A 16,755-nucleotide genomic window follows, 5' to 3' on the forward strand; every position below is an offset into this window, starting at 1 on the left:
AGAGGCTATATGGGAGCATTTATAGATCATGCCAAAAGTTGATACATTTTGCCAAAGACACTTGAAAGCCCAGAATGTTGTTCCCTTTCGATCGAAAGTTTGCACAAAGAAGTCATTTATTAAAGAGGGACAAACCTAATGAGCTGCTTGCTTACCTTTTTATCACCATTATCTGCTCTCCGATGGATTTGCAGATGTCTGGTAGCAGATGTATATTCAACGGATGTTCAACGGGTGTTCTATGGGAGCATCCATTTAGGATGATTGGCAGTTTGAAATGGCTGCTTACAGGCTTAAATTCTGTTTACACTTCTACAAACTAGCAGTCACGCTAATTGATGGAGGAAATTTCTTTCATGCATGATTCTTTCCACCGTTTGTATTCCTATTCTCTTGTTCCCAGGACTCCCCAAGAGGTTGCCTCTTTTGTTTCCCATTGATTTTCTGCCTCCGCTTGTGAGCTAATGGACAAGATCAGATTCGCAAACGCTTTAAGGGTGGCCGTCCTTCACCTTCAGCGCCTTTGCCAGCAGCAGCTACTGGCATTTAGCGTAATTCATTTAGGCAGGGATCGGTATCAGATCTGCCAGGTTAAGATGGAAGCTCTCATTACATAAACCAGAGATTACGGACCGACAGACCGACAGATTGACCGACCGACAAACCGACCGACCGACCGACCGACCGACCGACCGACCGACCGACCAACCGACAGACCGACAGACAGACAGACCGACAGACAGACCGACAGACAGACCGACCGACCGACAGACCCACCGACCGACCGACCGACAGACAGACCCACCAACGACCGACCGACCGACCGACCGACAGACAGACCGACCGACCGACCGACAGACACACCGACCCACCGACTGACCGACAGACCGACAGATGGATAGATCTGTCGGTGATTGGTTGTCTCTCCTGAGGCGTGACGGTTTGCTCTAAATCAAAGTGAAGGCACTACATTGCATTTTTTCCACAGATACAGTAAAGTCTCGTTATATCGATATCGTATATATCGATAGTCCCGGTTATATCGATACTATTTCTATGCACGCACGGAGAAAATTACATGCAAACAGGGTCGGATATATCGATAGTCCCGGTTATATCGATATTTTTTCGGACTCCCTTGAATATCGATATAACGAGACTTTACTGTAATTGTATTCATGTAGCAAAAATTGTCAGATCACACGCCCGCTTGTTTTTGGTTTTGTTTGCACAACATTATATCCAAAAATATATATTTTGTGACATCTAAATGAACACACACAAGCTTACTCTAAATCGTCATGTATAATAGAGTAGACTTAATCTTTCTGCCGGAAGCTTGAAATAATTTTTAGATATGGAGCAGGTGTAATGACTGATTAGTCATTTTGTGTTTTTTGAATTGCTCTGTCTTAAGGGCTGTGTGGCTATGTACATTTCTTTTGTCCCTCTGTTTGACTAAAACTTGGACTCCACGCAGTTGCTCAGTTCAGCCAGCTGTTTCACTCATTGGTTAATTCTGTTTTTGTTCTCTGTTTGTGTTTCCTCCCCGCGGAGGGTTTTTATTGCTCTCCGATTTGAATTTCATCGTCCTCAATATGAAAAAGCTGCGGAAGCCTTCAACAGCCATCAAATAAATTATTTTTAACAGCACGCTTGAATGTTTTTTTTTTTATTTTTAATGATGAAATATTGGACTCACATTGTCGACTAGCCTGCAGGCAGGTGTTTCCAATCCCCAGTGTAGCATCGTGTTGTCGTTTCCGCTGTTCTAAGCTTCGGTTTCTGCCTGCATTCTGTAATTTTGTTTGCCAAATGAAATATTTAATCAGATGCCAAACTGCACCTTGCAATTCCCTCATTCCTGCAGTAGTCGTGTCAGGGAGGAGAATGTCATTACGAAGCAGTTCCGCGGGAGGATAGACACAGATGATTGTCAAAACGTGATGCACAATTGGTCGATTGGTCTTACAAAAGAAGGATGTTGGTTCTGCATCTGAGAGATGCGTACTTTCGCGCAGCGCTCCTCCATGACTGCAATGTACCGTTGTACACAATCGTCATTAGATTGTGTTCCTAATGGATGCTGCTGGAAAGGATGAAATACAGGGTGTTTCCAAATATCTAACACCAATTGAAATGGATTGTCATATCTGAGTAGCTCGGTAGGATGCAGCCTTCAAGGTCTTTTCTGCTACTTTTAAACACTATCGGTAGCACTGGGCTACATTTTCAACTTTATGAAATTAGATTTATTTCTCGCAGTCGATTATCTGCATTTCATTGCATTGTGTCTTGGTGACGGCCATTTGTTGCTATGGTAATTTTATTTCTATTTTATTTGCTTCGATGTATTGCCATGTCACTGTTTTTCACCCATGGGTTTAAGAATCTTACTGAAAACATTTGTAACCATCGGATTTCAGATTCACCGAATATGCTGGCTGCTGTGTTTAGCGCTCATTTGAAAAGACTCACGAGTGCAAAACAATCAGAATTGAGCTGCAGCATGTGCGTAGCCTTACAAAGCAAGTTTGGAGCCAAGTCAAATCCTTTGTGGCAAGAAAATCACAATTCAAAAATTTGCAGCTCAAGATGCACTCGTCAAGTCATGTGACTCAATTCCCCCATATCCTCCACGGATAAACTAATCAATTTTATTGATAACTAACTGCATTTATCCTGCTCACGTATAAACACTATTTTGCACTATTTTTTCATGTGCAATCATTCATTTTAAAAAGTAACTCAGCTGTGCGGGAGGGCACTCAATTGACGAGCAGCTACGGTTGCCGCTTTGGCAACAATAGTTCGCATCCCACTGTCTCAGGAGTTGAGAACTAATGCCTTAAACCACAGGTGTCCAACTCAAGGCCCTAGGGCCAGATCCGGCCCGCCAAACTATTTTATGTGACCCGTGAAAACTTGCCTGAAATTGTCATGTGCAATAAATAAAAAACGGGATTTTGCGAGAATGTTGTTATCTTGTTTAGAATTTGAACTATAATTGAACACACTATTACAGTTGACTGATTTAAAAACTGGTACGTTAATCCATTAATTTGTTGTAGACAAATAATGCGACGAGACGATTAAAAATGTGCGACAAAAATGGCTTTTACACCCCTACCTTAGACATTGTGAACAATGACCAAAAAAGCAGTGTCTATGCCATTACAATCAAATAAATAACACCAATCCCATAAACCTTCATTTTGGCGTGATACTCAAGATCAGGGGTGTCCAAAGTCGGTCCTCGACTTTGGACACCCCTGCTCAAGATAATAGAATATACTGCAAGACAAGGTAAAGCCATCATTGAAAAAAAATACAAAGGCAAAGAATTTTTTGCTACGAAATTTGGTATTGCACAGATGGTGAGCACACAAAAGCTTTTTTTTTTACACATGTCCTCTGCTCAACACGAGGAGGGACCAAGAAAAAAAAAACAAGTGGGAACATTTCCATCATGGGGGAAGGCTGGAAAGAAGAAAATGCACTTCGGAGGAATGGGCCTCACATATGACTTGGTGACTTTGTCACGGTTCCCTTCGCAAGACAGCAAATGGGCTCCTTTTTCTTTTTCATCTATCTCTTACTCTTGACTGAAGCCATGAATTTGTAATGTGTGGCCAGCCAAAGAACAACAGAACATCGACCAAATGTAAATGTGTATTGGATTAGACATCGTTTCAGTGCATTAACCTTGCTAGGTAACCATGCACGCACTCAAACTGAGCCCTAATCAGTTGTGAGGATGCAAAGAGTCAACACCCCGGCCACACCATGTATTTGTTTTGACTGCTCCACCGTAATCTACATTTTGTAAAGTCAAATTCAGACCTTGCGCTAGGAACACCTGCCTTAAGGCGATAATTCATCTTGTTTCTTTGTTTTGTTTTATAGTTTAGACTTGCGAGCACAAGCCTGACCTGTCCAGAGTAATGGAGAGTGAAGAAGCGTGTCCAGGTAGGCTGGAACGTCTGGAGAAAAATGTCAGGTGTGATGTGTGATAGATTCCCTTTCTTTGCCGTTGGTAAATTGCTGAGTAAAAAAAGTTAAATGACAATGAGCAAAAAAAAAAAAAAAAAATAGATCACATTGAGAGTTTTGAAAAGCGCTTAGAAAATTATTATTATTATTAGTAGTAGTAGTAGTAGTAGTAGTAGTAGTAGTAGTAGTAGCACATTTTGATTCGCTAAACTTTGAGGCTCAAGAAACATTCACAGATTATTGACTGAAATCGGCAAATCTGATGGAAAGTCAAAGATGTCTGTTATAGTAGTCATTCATCAAATATTTAAGTTATTATCACACTCTGTATATTATTACAGAGTCAAAGATGGTGCGGAATATCATGTTGCTGCTCGCCTGTTGGAAGAAGCGAGCAACTTTCCAATACTTGAGCACAGTGCTTGAGGCCTCCAGTAATGGCAACAAATGCCAGCTAATGCAGGTCTAATTTGAATTGTGTGAGGCTCATTATATTTCTATGGCTTAGCTGTAAAAAAAATATAAAATACTCAGGCTTCTAATGTCATTACCGCACTCTGGATTATTCATTGCAGATTATTGCCAGGGGTACGTCTGTCTCGTCAGTAATGTTGTGCCACTAAATGGATGCAATCACTCAAAGACAGAAGTTACTTGTCATGCTGAAGAATTATTCTAGATAAAACATTTTAAAAACGTTTTGTGGGGCTGATTCCTTTTTACCTAATGCCGTGAAGTTTTAGAAATAAGTAAAGTGCTCATTGTTTGAAGGATGTTTTGAGAACTACCAATGTAAATACAAACAAACAGGAAGTAAAACGCTGCCAAAATAAAACGACGAAGCTCACATTTAACTAGCGCTCTACTCATCACCAATGTGAATAACCTCACATTGGTTCTGTCCGTTTTGAATGCAGCTCTGAGTTAGCTATTTTACCCATCTTGGGTTATGTTTAATCCATTTTGATACATGCATGATTAATCTCGTCCTTTTAAAACATGGTTCTTAAAAAAAAAAAAAAAAAAAAAAAAACGAATCTGCTTCATTTTGTAAGTAAGTAGTAAGTAAGTATCTGTCTGACCTACTTCAAATCTCCATTCCCTCTCGGGCCCTCAGATCCTCCACCTCTGTATGCCCTCTGCCCGTATGCCCCACAATGGGGTGCAGAGCTTTCAGCCGCTCTGCTCCCAAACTCTGGAACTCACTTCCACCCAACATCCGTAATATTGACCTGCTTTCAAATCACACATGTTTAAACTTGCTTTCATGGTCTAGTTTAATCTGATATTTTATTATTTATAGTTTTATTTATGGTTTTATTGTTTAATGTATTGTTGTTTTTATTGTAAAGTGTCCTTGGGTGTTCAGAATGGCGCTTGTAAATAAAAAAAAATAGTATTATAAGTAAGGAGGCAGGTTTTCACAATGACTCCAGCTTTGCATGATTTTAGCTTGTGGCAATGTTCTTTTCTGTCACTTATAAGCAGTAACTGTTAGCGCCGATGCTACGGTCAATGTTCACAGTGAAGCCCACATATCTTGAGGGGTGTCCTGGCTAGTCCACACGTCTTTTTGGCCGCTAAGTGTAGAGTACACATAGAGACAGACAAACCTTTACTCTCCCATTCACACCCATGGACATTTTAGAGCACAGGTGTGAAATTCAAGGTCCAGAGGCCAGATCCGGATCACTACTTCATTTTATAGTCCCAACTAAAACCAATAGTGTATATTTTGTTTTGTTTATTTATTTATTTATTTATTTATTTATTTATTTATTTATGGACACATGGGATTTGTTCTTTTCATTTATGTATAAAAGATCTGTACCAACATTGCAAATGGTTACTTTTCATGGACTATAATAATAATAATCATACATTTAATAAACACCGAATGACATTTTGCAATTAAAAGAAGAATACACATAACAATAAAACCAAAAAAAAATAAAATAATATAGTAGTCTTTCTATTTTTCCCCCATTCCCCCCTAGTCTTTCTATTTCCCCCCCATTTTAACCAACATTTCAAAGTACAGTACAGTGATACCTTGCCTTACAAATTTAATTGGTTCCCAGACAGAGTGTGTAAGGCAAAAAGTGTGTATCCCAAAAATTAATTTCCCATAGGAAACCATTAAAATGAGAATAATCCGTTCCCAGGTCCCCATAAAATATAATTTTCTACTTTCTAATTTTCTAAGCCTTAAAACTACACAAAATATACCTTATTTTATGTATAATAAATGTGCTATGGTATTATAATTAAAGAAATAAACTGTACAACTGTATAATAAAGTCATTTTATTGACCTTTGTGATGGTCGTTGATGGCTTGATGGAATGGAGTGGCCGGTTTCATCAGCATTAAACACTTGATGAGGAGCGTAACCTTCTTCTTTCACCATCTTGCGGGAATGATCCCATGTAGGTGCTTTCTCTGTGATAATTTTATCTAGTTCCTCATCAATTGGGTTCTATTTAGTTGGGGTGATAACTTTTTGCATCAAGTGTACAGATGGCTTGTGCGGGTTGTTTGTGGAGCCTGATTGATGGGATAGTTTAACCGTGCAGTCCACACTCTGCCTTTGAACTATCAAAGTTGAAACTCTCTCACTGTGGTCTGCCTGTCTCTTTAATATTTAAACCACCCCGTTACTGCTGCGTTCTTGACCAATCACGTGGCTTGAACCGAAGACTGGGGGCGGGGTATAAAGGACAAAAACAGTCAGCTGCCATTTTGTTGTTAGAAGAACACGCTCGTTCGCGAACGACACATCACTCATTGAGGCAGCTCCGTGTATGAAAAAAGTTCGTCTGCCAAGGTAAAATTTTCATAAATGTAACCGAAATGTTCGTAAGCCAAGGGGTTCGTAAACCGAGGTATCACCGTAGTTTATCTGGAATACTAGGGCATACATTGAAACAAATGATGCCCCCCTAACATGCCATTTTTGGGGACAATGGCAAAACTTCCAAACAGGAAGTACAATTTTAAACTCAAATATTACAAATGTGAAGCAGGCGTGTTAACATTTAGTTCATCGTGATGCCACAATTGACACTTAATGTGATCCTTGACTGTCCAGTAGTCCGTTTTGCAGCAGTTTTGTATGCCAGGATTTTCACTTCAGGGTTAAGCTGTCTTCTGCCTGGAGTAAAGAAAGTATCGAAAATATCTAATATGAATGTTTGACTTTTGGGAAAAAAAAACCTGAATTTTTTATGCAATTCGTGTTCAATGAGCCACTCAAATACGTTCAACCAAAATCATCATGAGTTCTGTAGGCTGCGATGAAGTGTGATTGAGACACACCTGAGGGTCTGACTAGCATCCTCTAAGTTCTGATCAGTTCTTCTCATCTTCGGCTTTTGAACGACAGTCCTTGCTGCGCCGTCCTTTAACATCTAATCCTTATGCAAGTTCAAGACTGGATCTGTGGAAAAGGACACGGGCCAAAGGTTAATAAGCGGAAATGTGGCGGATGACCAAACCTTCATGACTCTTTATATTCCAATGCAGCGCACCAGATGAGGCCTGTATAAGATCATGTCCAACTGGTCGGTGGCGTCATTAACCTTTGAAAGGTTGGGTTGTATCAAAACACAAAGTTCTATCCTCCTTCACAATGGCTCTTTGGCCCACGGGAAACGTGGCATTTTTTTTTTCAAATTAATATATCTCTCGAGCGAAAAACTCTCAACAAATATTCTGTTGATCTCTTTCTTTATTGGCTTTGCTACTCACCGATTTAATGAAGTTGTAGCACGAAAACAGTCAATCTATCTCTGTTCATCGCAGCTTGAAAATTGATTTTAGTAGACCAAAAAAAGGCTCAAACGTTCAGATGAATCAGTTAGATTCAGAATGTTTGCACAAAGAGGCTTCGGCTGGCTGGAGGAACATTTCCATACCTTTTTGCGATGTTAATGTGAGACGGTTTCCATTACAATGAGCGCCCTTGAATACCAATTTTTTTCTCAGCCTGTCAATAAACACCTCTTGATTGCTTCGAAACCACACGGAGACTCGGATTTAAGGCATTCGGAGAAGCTAACAGGCTCATTTGATGAGAAAATTGATATTCGTCTGACTATTCTTTGGATTGAGTTATTTATCACTCCCTTTCGCACCGTTATTTGAAAGGAAGAGTTTTTTTTTATGATTATATTCGATGCAATTATACACAGCGTTTGCTGGGAGATAAGAACTGCAGATGAAAATAATTACTTTTTTTTTAATCAGGCTATTTACCTCGTGGTTCATCATTAATTCATGAATTTAACTGAAAATCGTTATTTTCAAGACATTCTTTAATACACAACTGTGTCTGATAACATTCAAGTAGCGTTTGCCTTCATAAACAATATAGCCAGTGGCATATTTTGTTTCAGCTGGAATCTGAAAGACCCGTTTTATTTGATGCTCCATCCAAGCATACACTCAATGTTCAAATCTGGCAGCCAGCTCTGATTGTAATTCATGTATGTAAAACATAAACCCAATTAGCATGTTTATGAAGCAGCTGTCCAACCACTCCATCATAATCTGCGGTCAACATGGCACGCACCACATGCTCATCATCGGGCCGGTGAAGTTCATATCAAATGAAATCCTGTAACTGCAAATTAAATTTGTCAAATAAAAACAAATACAAGTAAAGAAAAACGTGGGAGAGTGATATATATATATATATATATATATTTTAACACCATCTGTTTGGAGGTTTATGGACATGCATCGAGCGCTTTTGCGAGCAGATGGATTGTGTGCTTTGCCGGTTAATTCAGTGGCTCTTAGTGCTTCATATTCGCATGTGCAGAGTGCTTTCATTGGGCTAATCAAAACAAAACGTGCCTTTATTACATCAAAAAAACTACAGGATTGAATGTTATCACCACATTTAAATCACAACCCGATGACTCATATACCGAGTACTATTTTAGATTAACACTTGTCGCTAAATATTACATCTATGGACACTAAACAATATTTTCTTTCGAGTCTAGCTTAGAACCTAACCTTGTACGACTTGTGAAAATTCCACCATTGGAATTGTGAAGTCATGTCATGTTTTGATTTTCATGTTGTAACACATTACTGTACATCATTTATCCTCACCAGGGTCACAGGTGTGCTGAATCCCAGCTGTCTGCAAACAGGTAAAGGGCACCCTGTTTCGGTTGCCAGCCAATCGCAGAGACACACTATATATATATATATATATATATATATATATATATATATATATATATATATATATATATATATATATATATATAGCGGTGGCTCGCTAGCTAATAGATAGCTAACAGATAGCTAGCCAGGCCTTCAGCTAGTAGTGATTATGCTATATTGACATTTTTTTTTTTAATTTATAAAATTGGCATTTTATAAATTTTGATTTTTTTTTTCTGAAAAATCCACATTTTAGAACATTTTAAAAAATGTAGAAAGTGCCCTGTCTGTCCCTGAAAGCCTGAAATGCCATCGAAATCAAGTCTAAGCATCAAACGGAGCGTTGGACTTTAGAAGCAAAACAGCCGACTTGAAAAGCGGCAACTCACAATACAATCCAATCTCAATACAAAATATAGCACTGAAGCAACTTACGAACGACCGCTCGGAACGTATCTCGTTCGTAAGGTGGGGAGCCTCTGTATTCAAATGAAGCTTTGAAAAGCATAGCTTTCCTACGAGACAACAAATCAATGTTTTATAGTATATTGTAATGATCTGCAATTGGTCTGTTTACAGAAATAAAATCCAGCAACTGGTTGCCCCGAGACACACTGAAGGACAAGGAAGCTTCTCCATGGTTACCGGTATCGATACAAGTGGGAAGCGTCACTGCACAGCGAACCAAGGAAAGCCGGGCTATTGGGATAACGCATAATGAGGCGGAACAGGGCTAATTCTATTTGAACTTCTCCTCTTGAGTCAACTTTACGGACACGATTAGCTCTCCGACACGAGAGACGGGAACAGAAGGGTTGTGGGAAGGCGACGGCGGCAGGAAAGAAAATAATCAATTTCCTCCCCGGGCAGTTCAAAACAAATATAATGAAATTAATATCTTGCCTATTACTGTAGTTGACCCACTAGTCCTCTGTGTATCATCACAAGGGACTTCATATTTCAGCGGTTTGCACAACACCAAATCATGCAAGCTATTTGAACCAATAGAGGAATAATATTAAGCAGATTTTTTACTTACAGACAGTGACACTCTATTTGAACACTGTCTGTAAGCAAAGAATCTGCTTAATATTAGATATCAAGTAGACGGGATGAATTTAGTACAACAATAGAGGAATAATTCACGCTTACATGGATTTTGGACATAAACAGTGGAATAGGAGTCCGACTCCAGATCAAATTACTGGCATGCATTCTCTTTGTATACATGACGGGTTTGTGCAATCACGTGAGATTTGCAGTCAGAACACGATGCGCAACTGAACTGCATGTCCTGTTCAGAAACACGCCACACAAGCTGATTCTGAGTTCTGGAGCTTTTTACAATTCAACACGAGTTGGGGTCAGTGTCTATAATTTGATTTTATCTACCCATGCGTGTATTTTCTGTAGCGCCTTCTCATTAACGTTGCAGGTGGGCTGGAGTCTATCCCAGCTGGCTTTGGGTAGCCTTACACCCCAGCCAAGTAGAGGTAACACAAATAATCATCCGTTCTCACTCACATTCACTCCTTTGGGCAATTTAAAGGTGGGGTGGCAAAAGTCGAGAGACTGGATCAGGATGGACGCATTGAGACACGCCATTTTGCTAACAAACCGATTTTTCAATTCAGTATGTGACTACTTTTTTTTAGAGAAAAAGACTCCATTACCTTCAAATTATGATGGGAAGAGCCTTATGGAAGAAATGGATATATATTTAGGTCCCCCAAATTTATTTTTTTTCTGTGACTAAAATACATTTCACAGAAATGTATCATAAAAGTTCATCATGATTGTGTACAGACCAAACTACCGTATTTTCCGGACTATAAGGCACACCGGATTTTAAGACACGCCTTCAATGAATGACGTACGTATATTAAAACTTTTTTACATTTATAAGGTGCATCAGATTATAAAATACAATACAATACAATACAATACAAGTCAGAATCAAGCTGAGTCGAATGCCAAAGAGTACAAGTGAGTTTCGAGACGGGTTTTAAAGATGGGCAGTGAGGGGGGTCGCTGAATGTTCAGTGGCAGGTCATTCCAGAGAGTGGGACCAGCAACGGAAAAGGCTTGAGCCCATCTCAGCCTCCGATTAGTGTTTGGCACATCTAATAATCTCTTATCAGCAGACCTGAGGCGTCGGGAAGGTGAGATGGGAGAGGTGTAGATGGTGGATGATCTCGTAGAGGTCAGGAGGAGTGACGCCATTCAAATATTTGAAGACAATAAGATCTTGAAAAGAATTCTAAAATGTATAGTGAGCCAGTGAAGGGATGCCAGAGTAGGAATTATATGCTCCCTCTTACGAGTACCAGTCAAGAGGCGAGCAGCAGCATTCTGCACCATCTGAAGATGCTTTGAGGAGGATTGGCTGACTCCAAAATAAAACGTATTACGAAGACATGAATTACTGCTTCAAGGTGCTCATGAGAAAGGAGAGGTTTTAATTTAGCCAGCTGCCTCAAATGAAAGAAGCTGGATTTAACAACAGCACCAATTTGTTGGTCAAGTTTAAAGTCACTGTCCAGTTTAGGACCTAAGTTTGAGACTGTTGACTTCAGATAACAAGCTGGGTTGAATAACAGCACCATTTTTTGGTCAAGTTTAAAGTCACTGTCAAGTTTAGGACCCAAGTTTGAGACTGTTGACGTCAGATAAGGAGCCAGAGGGCTCAAATCAACAGGATGAGATGTACTGTACATGGGCCACTCAGATTAGATTATAAAGTGCATGGGCAGTTTTTGAAAACATTGAAGGCTTTTAGGTGCGCCTTATAGTGTAGAAAATACTCAGTTTGCCACCTTTATGGATCTGGAAATAAGCGACACACCTCAAATCATCGCAGCGAAACCTTCTCAATGCACAGAATTATGTTTTATTTATTTATTTTAGATTTAATGAATATTCTTGAACATGTCGTCTGAGCCTCTGGGCCATGAGGTCACTTGGTGGTCAGTAAGGACAGAGAAATCAAGAGAGCCTTTCGATAAGTGCTTATGACCAATGATCATGGTGATTTTTCTTTTTTCGCGAGTAAAGCAGTCTGAACCTGAGCTTTAAATGAAAGAAAAAGGCAGACAGACAGAGGATTTGGCACGGAGTAGACATACTGTAGGTAGCGTATAATGAATAGCGTTCAGGCCCTACTGAGGTTTTTGACAAAGGAGGCTAGAATGCGAATGAGGGACCGTCTATTTGCACGTTGCAGCGACCTGGACAAATGGAATGTAGCGTAAAATGGAGAGCTTGAGAAATGGATGATGGAGGAGAGAGGGAGCAAGAAGATGATGGATGTTGAGACTGAAAGTTGATGTTGATGGGCACGCCATGAAACATCCCGTTTTAAGAGGAATCATCTTTCATGTTTTTTTTTTCAGAGCTCACAAAGTCTACTCAGGCTGAAAGTAAAGCTCGTATGCGTAGATTGGCCTTGGTGTAGAACTGTGTTTCATAAATAAGTATAAAAGTCTTTGAGGAAATGACAGGTTTCAATCAGTACAGACATGTATGTAAAATTTTGGAATAGCTTAAAGGACAACCGACACACAAGTTGTGTCCATAATTTGTAAAATCACTTCAAATGACTTCTACTGAGCGTATTTTACAAATATTCCACCGCATATAGCTTTCTTTTACGTTTTAAGACTTGCGCTGAATATTTCAGGAAGTCTTGTTTTCGAGTTGGTGACGATTCCTCACCTCATCAGCATGTTGCCTAAACAGACTATTGTACAAACGATCCAAATTGAACCTCACCCCACCATTACGGTTAAGGGAAGGATTTTGCTGCTTTATGAAAATAGCTTCTTTTACTCCCCTTTCAAACCATCTGTTTGACGACAATGAGGTTAAAATCTTAGCGAAAGAAAATAGATGGTTTGAAAGGGGAGTAAAAGAAGCTACATGTCTTTTAGTTGTATAGTTCAACATTAGTAATTGGTATACTAAATAAGGTGAGGCACTCTTCAAAGGTTTCCATTATATCACGATGAAATGCGATAGCGGCCTTGACTACATCCTGAAGAAGAGTTTTTACTCTTTAGAAAATACAAGCGATGAATCAAAGCAGTGTTCTCTCCAAAGCAAGGGCATCACTCAGAAAATTCACAATCTGCTGAGGAAAATGGCCAGCAATAATGTTCAATGTGCAATTTTTGTCTTTCCCAAGTGGCCGAGGGAACATCAAAAACAGAGCAATCAAAGAGTGCATTTGCATCACAGTTGAGTCCGTTTCAGAGAATCTAAAGTTCGAGCACAAATTTGGCGTAATAGAAAACGATGAGATAATGGCGATGCGCCAGATGACGCAGCGTACGACTGCAACAGGTCAAAGGTGAAAATGATTCCGCCACAATCATCCATCGGTACATGTGACATTTGCTGCCATTTTGCATGGAACAGGGATGCTGTTTAGCAGAACTACTGCACACCTCTCACTTCCATACTATTTCTGAACAGGGTTGCTTTCAGAGACAGAAAATGACACGTAATTATATTTACCGTCATTCTCTCACAATCCCGACCGGCTCCCGTGTTTGACCCTTGCCTTTCTCAACAAAATATGCCCTCAATAGTTTCTCTCCTACATGAGACAGACACCTCAGTGCTTGGTTACTGTCACCTGGAAACAGACAACGGAGTATGGAGGGACTTTTGAACCATTATTTAGTGTGCGCCGTTGCTTTTAGACAGTCACATTACAGCTGCGCTCGCACCGCTGTCTTGTTGATGTATTATTCGCAACAAACAAGCCCCCGAGAGCAGCATGATTTCCATTCGGGCTATTAGAAAACTTGCTCTCGTGCGAGCACGGGCGGCAATCTTCTTTCATCACAGACCGCAACATGCACATCACCCACAGATTTTGCGCAGAAAAAAAAAGTTTCACTCCAGTAGAGGAAATTTGAATGTATTTCACACACACACACACACACACACACACACACACACACACACACACACACACACACACACACACACACACACACACACACACACACACACACACACACACACGCACACACACACATTTCAAAAAAGCCCAAAGACGCCTTTCTCCGTAACCTTCATGATTTGAGCGCGCAAGCATGAAAAGTTCATCACATCACGCTTCAATGGTTGAAACTCCTAAATCACCTTTAAAGGACAACCGATACCTCCAGACAAGTTGCGTCCATAATTTGTAAAATCACTTCAAATAGACTTCTACTGAGCGTATTTTACAAAGATTCCACCGCATATAGCTATATTTTACGTTTTAAGACTCGCGCTGAATATTCAGGAAGTCTTGTTTTCGAGTTGATGACGATCCGGACGTGACGTCACTGAAGGAACGCCCCTGAACGATAAAGCGACACCCAATGCATTTTGGGCCCTTTTTTTTGTCTGAAAACACTGTGGTGATCGCGAAATTAGAAGGAAAACTACATAAATAATGCGATGGTGAATTGTTGTGTGTCGCACCAAGACTACCAATTGCGGTACACCGCATAAAGAAGGTGTTAAGTTAACACAACTTCCCAGCAGACAAATCAATCCATTTCCAATGGAGCTTGTGCGCCATCTTGTGCATTTTCTGGGACGCTACATTGGAGTCTAGACGGCTCGAATTGATACGAAGGATTTCTTTAATCGATTGCAAACATTTATGCTTTCCTCTTCAGAATTATTGGAATCATATTCATAACTGGATTAGTAACAGGAAAGCATCTTCTCCGAATCTGAACTCTTTGAAGCCATTGTTTTGATTCTGGAGCAAGGCAGTTTGTGAAGGAGTATCCTAGCGTGACGTCACGAACAAGGGGCCGGGACTTTCTGATTTCTGAGCTCGTTTTGTAGCAATTTTGGGACACTTTAAGTCATTTTTATTGGTGTTTTGCATTTGACTAAAAATATCAGCCTGCGTGTTTTGGGTATTTTAGATGCTATAAAACGTTTTTCTGATGTCAGTTAGGAAACAAAAAAATGGTGTCGGTTGTCCTTTAACAACATGCAAAAGTTCTTTTGCAATCTCACGAACCGAAAAGCCAATCAAATGTGTTCATTCAAGTGACTTGAAGTCATCAACATTCAATGAAGCATGATTGTTTCATTCATCAATACAGGTCCAATGTGTCCTGGAACAATGAAAATGGATCTTCGACCTTGACGTTTGACCACTGTGTAGGAGCCTTTGAGTCACATGGATATTTCATGACTAAAACAGAAAACTCGACTATCACAGGCATCACTCGGCAGTCTTCAATCGGCCAAAGTCATCTGTATGCCATGTGCAATTCTTTACGTCTATCTTGGTTGAGCAATAGTCCAAGCATTGCCTTGCAGCATGTTGTCACATAAGCAGTTATTAATGCCCTACTTGACCTTGGCACACATCCAGCCTGCATAGGGTCATGGTTTTTTTTTTTTACCTTGAAACAACTTTGGCATGAGAGCAAAGTGGCCGGCGAATCTCACAAGCTATTACCTGGTGGACTTCAGCACGATAAAAGTGTCGCACTGAGAAAAAGTTCTTATCCTGACAGTCGTTCTCTCTTTCGATTGTCGAGTATGTGTGGTCGAGAAGCAGCGGAGCTCATTACCCGTTGTTGTTTTGCCAAGGTGATCAGTGTAAGGCCAAGACAGACACATTTCCAACACCTTGACAGCAATCTATTCAAAAAGACTGTGGAGCCCCTGACAAGAAGGCACTTCCCAGTAGGTCTAATTATAAGCATCTGTCAAAGTTGACCACCTCCTTCTTTCTCTCCTTCCTGGCGCCAGATAACAAACACACGGCTGCTGACGAAACGGTCACTGGTGTCCTCGTCTCTTATTCTTTCAAAGTAAAACAGCACCATCTGTGCCCGGTTGAAGACAGTCCGCTTAAATGCTTGTCACTGGGCTGCCGCCAAGTTACATCATCAAGCATCTGTAAGCAGCACGTCGGTCACTTCTCAGAGAGGACTCCATCTGGGTCGCGGCGGCCGCAAACATTTCAAACATTTTCAGCTCTAGTGTTCTCGTGAAACCGATCTACAGTAAAGTCTCGTTATATCGATATCGGATATATCGATAGTCCCGGTTATATCGATACTATTTCTATGCACGCACGGAGAAAATTACATGCAAACAGGGTCGGATATATCGATAGTCCCGGTTATATCGATATTTTTTCGGACTCCCTTGAATATCGATATAACGAGACTTTACTGTATATTGTTTTGTACAGCCTCGAGGTGTCCCACTAAAAATAGTCTTTTTCCTGTTTGGCCTCTGTCTTTGTTTTGTTTTCAGAGTTGGTTGTGATCAGGTGTGCTGAGCTCGTCACGCAACTGGCTCCCATTATTCATCACCCTCAGCTATTTATACAACTGTCAACATACGTACATTGTGCTTAAAGGACAACCGACGCCTCCGGACAAGTTGTGTCCATCATTTGTAAAATCACATTCACTTATAGTGAAGTCAATACAAACATTTTGTTTGCAATACGTACGCACGGCATTCTAGTTTATAATGTATTTGTGGAATATCAATTAAACAGCAAAACTCATCAATTGTTTTTACCCATTGTTTTGCCACTTCT

General features: G+C 40.2%; 1 long non-coding RNA gene across 1 annotated transcript; it reads right to left on the reverse strand.

Annotated features, from left to right (window-relative positions):
* Positions 1–6,023: 6,023 nt before the first annotated feature.
* LOC148892869 (uncharacterized) lies at positions 6,024–16,148 on the reverse strand. The gene is made up of 3 exons (XR_016116231.1): positions 15,655–16,148; positions 7,311–7,431; positions 6,024–7,146 (listed from the first exon to the last, which is right to left on the reverse strand). It is a non-coding gene; the product is annotated as an uncharacterized LOC148892869 (long non-coding RNA).
* Positions 16,149–16,755: the final 607 nt, after the last annotated feature.

The sequence above is a fragment of the Hippocampus bargibanti genome, linkage group LG10 (assembly GCF_051943395.1).
Source record: "Hippocampus bargibanti isolate YZ-2025 linkage group LG10, ASM5194339v1, whole genome shotgun sequence".
Lineage (NCBI taxonomy): Eukaryota > Metazoa > Chordata > Actinopteri > Syngnathiformes > Syngnathidae > Hippocampus > Hippocampus bargibanti.